This window comes from Elephantulus edwardii, unplaced genomic scaffold (genome assembly GCF_000299155.1).
Source record: "Elephantulus edwardii isolate Elephantulus edwardi_28Jun2011 unplaced genomic scaffold, EleEdw1.0 scaffold00043, whole genome shotgun sequence".
In the NCBI taxonomy this organism is placed as follows: Eukaryota; Metazoa; Chordata; class Mammalia; order Macroscelidea; family Macroscelididae; genus Elephantulus; species Elephantulus edwardii.
The window spans coordinates 8,709,604-8,717,123 of NW_006399793.1; positions in this window are offsets into that span (position 1 = coordinate 8,709,604).

Consider the following 7,520-nt stretch of genomic DNA (forward strand, 5'->3'; position numbering starts at 1 on the left):
ATATATAAAAATATTATTTCATATATATATATATAAAAAGTAGTTTCAAAAAATCCCCCTGTATTGTCAATGTCTTTGGAATATTTACTTATGTAGTCTTTCTAATATATTCTCATCAATTAAAATGAACTTTAAGTATTTAACTGTTTCAGGTTTAGTGTTTTAATATGTGTGAGTGTGTGCGAACATGTGTGAATATGGAAATAGATATTTCTGGGAAATCCAGTATCAAGTGACTGAAATCTGTTTAGGAATCTCATGCATAGATTATTGGTCAGATTGTAGAGATATTTGAAGCAGAAAAGATGTTAGCTCAGCATAATGAATATGTCTGCCAGCCATTTTTATAATGACTTGCTGCAGTTTTTATTGTCTGACAAACAGTATGCTGTGCTGTACTGCGAGCTTTTCTTGTTCGACATAATCAAAAATGATGCAACATATCCCTCGAAATCTAGCTCGATGAAAGGAAGGCAGCAGAGTGCTGCTTCTGCCAATAGTTCAGTTTCATATACTGCTGAAATTATTTTTCAGGGTATAAATACACAAATACCTTCATTTATAATGCATTGTTCATGGTCTATAGCAGAGACATTATTCAGCTATAAAACTCTGAAATCATTTATCCGTCTAAATTTTCTTTAAACCAAATAAAGAAATCTCCAGGTGTCTCTAAACCTTTAAAGAGAAAAACAGTTATTGAAACTTAGAAAACCAAGAAATAATTTTCTTTTGGCTTCTTAATTTTTTAGAAGATTTTATTAGATGTAGCACTTTTATTTTTATTTTGTACATTGGTTATAAAAATGTTTCAAAAGAGAAAAGATTATAGGGAGTTAATGATTAACTGCATCAATGTTATAATTAAAGCTTTAATGTGTAATATTACAGACATTTCCAACCTATATGTCATTATATGTGAAGAAAATCTAGACTTCATTTTAATAAGAATGTATTCATATAAGGCATACTGTGCAGGCATCCTATATAATAGAACTGCATGGTATGTATATTCACTTTGGTGATAAATGCTTCATTCCTTCTTTAGAGGATTATTAAAAGCGTTCTCTAGAGGAATAAAATGGTGGAAGTCACACATTTAATAGCTCAGGTACAAAGAGTCAGATTGTGCCAGTTGGCAAAAGTTAGCAGGAAGCTGTCACAATAAATGGCAGCAGCTGCTCATAGTTCTAAAGAGTATGTCCCAGTCAGAACTGAAAACTGATGGCATCTACATTAATACTATCTTAATGGCCCATCTGCTGCTCCATAGGGTCCCTAGCTGCTGTATGGAGTCATAGGCATTTGACAGGCAGTCTCTGTATGCCAGACACACATTGTGCCAAATGTTTTAGGCTGCTTCATCTCGTTCTGATCTGTCAAATTCTCCCTACTCATTTATCAGGCAAGGAGTTATGAGGGTTTTTCTTTTCTACACATCATTGGCTTTCAGCATTGGGGCAGTTAAGAATTTGGAAGGCAAACTATTTTGGTTAGGGTTTTGTTTTTTTTTTCCTTTTCCCCTAATTGACGACGCAGACAAATAACTTCAGTTGTCTGATACACTGTGCTGTGGTGGATAGGTTAACAAAGCACTGTGACAAGTAAGTCCCACGGAGAAATCAATCTACTGCATTTTTAAATGCAATGCTGCATAAATATGTGTCTGCGATTTTGCTGAAGGAAAATATGTTGCGTTTCTACAATGTCTTACAAACTGGGCAAATATTATGAGAGCTTATATCTTTAGATTATTGAAACTGGAAAGAATGCTATACACGAACACTGTTAAAATACTTGAGGAGTAATATTAGAAGACACCTATTAAACTACTACTTAGGAGGGTAAATAAATCTTGCATGACAGAGTCAAACACAAATATAAACAAGTTTGTGTTTTGGAGCAGCTGATTGAATTCTATAGACACGATATTCAAAACTAAGGATTCTTCATACTGAAGGTTCCAAGTGTCTAAGGGGTACAGTTTATGTCATTTAACACATAGCAAATCATAAACAATTTGATTTATGGCACTTTTTAAACAGAAATTTGAAAACTTTATTTTTTGAAATGGATCTTTAAAAAAATTGGTTGTGGCAAACATCTGAATAAAAAGATATATTTGTCTTTCTAATTTTGAAGAGGAGTCACAAAATATCTATCAAATATATACACTTTAGAAGTCTTAACCTCCTCCTAGTGATCTCTGGTAGTGGTTAGAAGTTGTACTGCAATTATAGAGGCAAGTAGTTTAAACCTTCCAGATGTTCCACAGGAGAAGAACAAGCAATTTCCTTCCGTACAAGTTATTGCCTCTTAAAACCTGCTGGAGGGTCAGTCCTGTGTCGGTTCTGACTTAATGACACACAACAACAATCTCCTCTTTAGAAAAGGCAGTTAAAAGAAATCTTGCTTCCATTAAAGACTCTTTAACCTGTCTGCTATTCTACTTATTCACAAAGCATAATGATTCTACAGTTGAAACAAATTTTTAGTTAATATGATAATCTATATGATACTCATTTCTTTGTTGTCACTCAGGAAATCGTTAATTTTTAGAGTTACCAATCTCCTTAGTCTCATCTAACTGCCAATATTTTGGCTAGGCTCATATGTTTACTTATTATTGTTAATGTATATCATTATATTGTTTTCTTAGTTATTGTTGTTGTTGTGTACCGGAGAGTCAGAATCGACCCATAACTTACCCTCTGGTGGTTTTTCAGAGATAGTTAATCGCACGGAAGGAGACTGCTCATCCTTCTCCCGTGGAGTAGTTAGTGGCATCGAACCACGTGCCTGTGGGGTTGCAGTGCATCTTCTTACCACTAGGCCAGCAGAGCTCCCTAATACTATAATAAATTATATTATATATTAATATGATGTATTTCTATTATTATAGTTATTGTGTTGTTGATTGCCATCAATCACGATTCAGAGTGACCCCATGAACAAAAGACCTAAAGCGTTTCTATAATTATCGTCATTTATCAGTGTATAAAATTTCCAGAGGCATATTACTTACGAAGTGGATGCCACTCTCATATTAATATTTATATTACAATTATATCATTAATATTTTTATTTTTTGCCATCTCAGTCTGGAGATCTCTTGTATGGAGATATAACAGACAACAAATATGTTTAAAATACATTATTGAAATTATGCAGATTTGCCACAAGTGAAAATTAGCGCATTGCTCTGAGAAAATCTGCAGTTAGGGACCTCTCCAAATTATTGAGAAGTATTTATGTCTGTTTGAAGATTAAGGCGGGTCTGATTCAGGCTATGGTCTTTCTAATTACTTGTTATGCATCTGAGAGTTGGGCAATGAATAAGGATAACAGGAAAAGAACTGACACCTTTGAACTGTGGTATTGGAGAAGAGCTCTGAACATCCCAAGGAGGGCCAAGAGAGCAAACAGATATGTCTTGGAGAGAGTGCAGCCAGAGGGCTCTTTGGAGGCAAGAGTGATGAGGTTTTGCCTCACATACTTTGAGCATGTTGCTACAAGAGGCTATTTCTTAGAGAAGGAAATGATTCTGGGAAGGGTGGAGGGTTAGCAAGGGAGAGGAAGACCTTCAATTAGGTAGACTGACACAATGACTGCTGCAATGGGCTCTTGTATGCCAGGAAGTGTGAGATGGCACAGGATAGAACAAGGTTCAGATCTTTTGTTCTTAGGGTTCCTGACTCGATGGCACCTAAACCCCCCAAAAGTAACTTGACAGTATCCAATACCAATATAAAGAATGTTGTTGTTGTTAAATGCTGCTGAGTCGTAGGCGACTCATAGTGCCCTATGAACAAAAGTCCTCAACACTTGTGTGCGCGAGTTTCATCCTTGCTCCAGGTTCATAGGGTTTCCAGAGGCAGCTGTTTACAAAAGTGGAAGCCACTCCTGCTTCCAAGCTTATTTTAATTGGGGAGTGCCACCAAGCACTGTCCACCCTGGGTAACCATTATCACATTAGACACATCAGTGTCACAGTGCTCAGCTTCACAGCACCCACGAGTTACCTCTGTACAGCAAGTGGACACACCAGGGCTATACGACCTAGAAGACTGCCTCTCCCCAAGAAGCCAGAGGCTGCGTGTGGCTGACACTAAGCCTCTCAAGGTCTTAAATTTTTCTATTTTCAAGACGATCCCAATATTATAGTAACATATAACTATTACATGTCATCTCCCAGTAATATTAATATTTCAACTAATCTTAAAACCAATTTGTGATTCAAGTTAACATAGGCATCTTCTGTGTAATTATCAAGTACAAATGCTGTTGGTAAGAAACAGCCCTCTTCTCTTGTATAATTTTCTATCACTGACCCCACTGCTGTTTGAGAAACAGTTATTCAGTATTTAGAATGTGCTACAAAGTTATGAGAGCATCAGGCATCTCACTGGTTTCATAACAACACTTCTAAGTGAAATGTTAATCCTATACGTAGAAACTAAAATTTTGGAGTATTAAATTATGTACATTGGGTCACAAATGAGATTGAACTGGATCTGAATTATGTTTGTAAGAGGTGAAATTTGCATTACCTCACTGATAATTTATTTTTTCATTTAAAAAAGTAAATTAACAGCAAGACTAAGAAAAAGCAAAGGGAAAGAAATGCCAGGAAAGAGTAGTGTGAGTTTTGAGAAAAAAATAGTTTGATCAAGATAGGCATGTCAACAATTGGCTGTCTATCTAAAAGGGAAATTTGGGAATGAGGCCTGAAGTAGCTGATTTATTTGTTTTCACAAAAGTAACTATTGACGGGAAGATTGTAATGAGGGGGTAAATTAAACTCAAACCACACAATATACGTGAGTGAGATATAGTGTAAATAAAAGACTGTATGTAACATAATGCACATGCATGAAACATAATGCTTTTAAATGATAAAAATTATTAATAAAAAAAAAGATTTAACAGACAAAGCAAGTCCACGACTAAGTCCTCTATAAGAGAGGGGCTTATCGGTTTTAACTACATCATCTAGTAACAACTGAGCCTATTATGATCTGGCCATCATTTGGCATGTGTTGATTCTGGGCATGTGAACTTTTATGCAAATTTAAAGAATTGTAACTCTTGGGGGATCTGTATAACTTCTTTAAACGAAAATAAATGCCTCTCAGTATAAATTAGGTGGCACTGATGCTGCATATTTAGTTCAAAGAATATTAAGTTTAGCAATTGCTTGTTGTACTATAACTGCAGGGCCTGGGTCAGTGAAATATCTGAATTCTAACATCTCTAATTGTGGACAACAGTGTCTGATAATCAAGTTGATACATCAGGAAAGTAGATAAAGAAATTTTGGAAGAAAAATAAAATATAAAGTAAGAAGTTCACCTGCAAATCAAATAAATTAGAAGACTCCAAAAGATCAGAAATATAACTGTGAAATTAGCTCCATTTATACAAAAATGTATATGAAATCTGAAAGCATGAGATTTACATCTTTTGTCCTTGTTTTTAGAATTAATTTATTTATGGTTAGATTAGGATAGAGGATGCAAAGTAGTAATTTCATTTCTATATACCAATACTTAGCATGTTACAAACAATTTAGAGTAGCAGGAAATCTTTAGCATGAGCATTGTTGGGTTTGTTTTTGTTTTGTTTTTTTTGTGTTTTTTCAGATTTAATTTAAAGTTTAAGGTACCAGCACCATTTTCTCAGGGAGAAAATAGTAGAAGAAAGAAGCTGAACCGTAACAGGAAACATAAAGACAAATAAAACCAAAAAATTAATTCCTTAGGTGTTTGTAGTTCTCTTTAACAATTTTAACATTTGCCACTTACAGAGGTCCTATTTTTTTTTTAATTTCTTTACTATTTAATACTGAAAACAACTGTTGTTGTGTTTAGGAACTCCCAACTCATAACGGCCCTATGAACAAATGATCTGAAGCATCTCCTATCCTGTGCTCCTCTCAAAATCTCTGACAAACTTGAACCCATTGCTGAAATCATTGCATCAATCCATCTGGTTGGGGAGTCTTACTCTCTTTCACAGACCCTCCACCTTTCCAAGTATGATGTCATTTTCCAAGGAACAACCTCTCCTAACAATCAACTTTTCTTCTGTCATCTTATTCATTGTCCAGTTCTCAGAGGCATAGCAAATGATTAAAAGACCATGGCCTGAATCAAGGGCACCATAGTATTCAATCTACATAAATACTTTAGCAGTTATTTGTGATGTCTAAGATATTATTTATTTGAAATAACATTTATAAATATTAATAAACATGTGATAGATATACTGTTTTGGTTGTTATATACCTTCAAGTCACCCGAGACTCAGAGCAAACTTATGTACAACAGCCCTAAACCCTGCTATATCCTGTGCCAATCTTTTTGTCTCTGACACTCCAACCTCCATTACCCTAGTCACTGAATCAATCTATATCATCAAGGGCCATCCTATTTTGCGCTGTGCCTCCACTCTCCCAAGCACGACATCTCTTTCCAAGGACTGATCCCACCTTGCAACATGTCCAAAGTATGTCAGATGAAGCTTCACAATCCTTGCCTTCAAGGAACAGCCTCTTTAGGATAATTCTGTTTGTTCTCCTGGCAGTATTCAATACTCTTATCCAACACCACAGCTCAAAGGCATCAATTCTACTTCTATCATCCCTAGGCATTGTCCAGCTTTAAGATGCATATCAAGTAATTGCAAAGAATATGACCTGTATCAGGTGCATCATAGTCTCCAGACTGACATCGTTGCACTTCAGTACTTTGGAGAAATCGCTGACAGCAGACATTCCCAATGCAATTGTTGTTTTTTATTTTTATTTTTATTTCCTGGAATGCTGGTACCAAGAGTGTTGATTGTGGAGCCAAGCAAACTAAAGCTGTTAACAATCTCAATCTCTTCAACATCTATCATGATGCTGCCAGTCAACCCAGTGGTGAGATTCTTTGTTTTCTTACTCATTCCTGAAAATAGTAAGTTATATAACAATAAAATATACAAGAATTCACACCAAACAGATTCCTATGAAGTGAAGGTCAAATATTAACTCTTTTCCCTAAGTTCTTTTTTATTGACACTTACTATGATCTTCTTACCTGAGAAAATGGGGTGGGTCTGCGGGGTCTGATGGCTGTCCTGTGAGGTGCCCAACTTCAGCTAGTCAGATGCCGATAGAAGATTTTTACCAACTTTTACAATCGGAGATTGATCGAACATGCAACCAAGATACATTGATAATAACGGGTGACTGGAATGCAAAACTCGGGAACAAAGAGGAAGATTCAGCAGTTGGAAAACATGGATTCGGTGACAGAAATGGAGCTGGAGAGAGAATGATCGAATTTTGCACAATCAATGACTTATTCGTAGCAAATACATTTTTAAGAGAAATAAACGTAGGTTATATACCTGGATTTCATCTGATGGTATGCATAGGAATCAGATTGATTACATATGTGGAAAGAACCGCTGGAGAAGCTCAATATCAGCTGTGAAAACTAGGCCAGGAGCTGATTGTGGAACAGACCACCAAC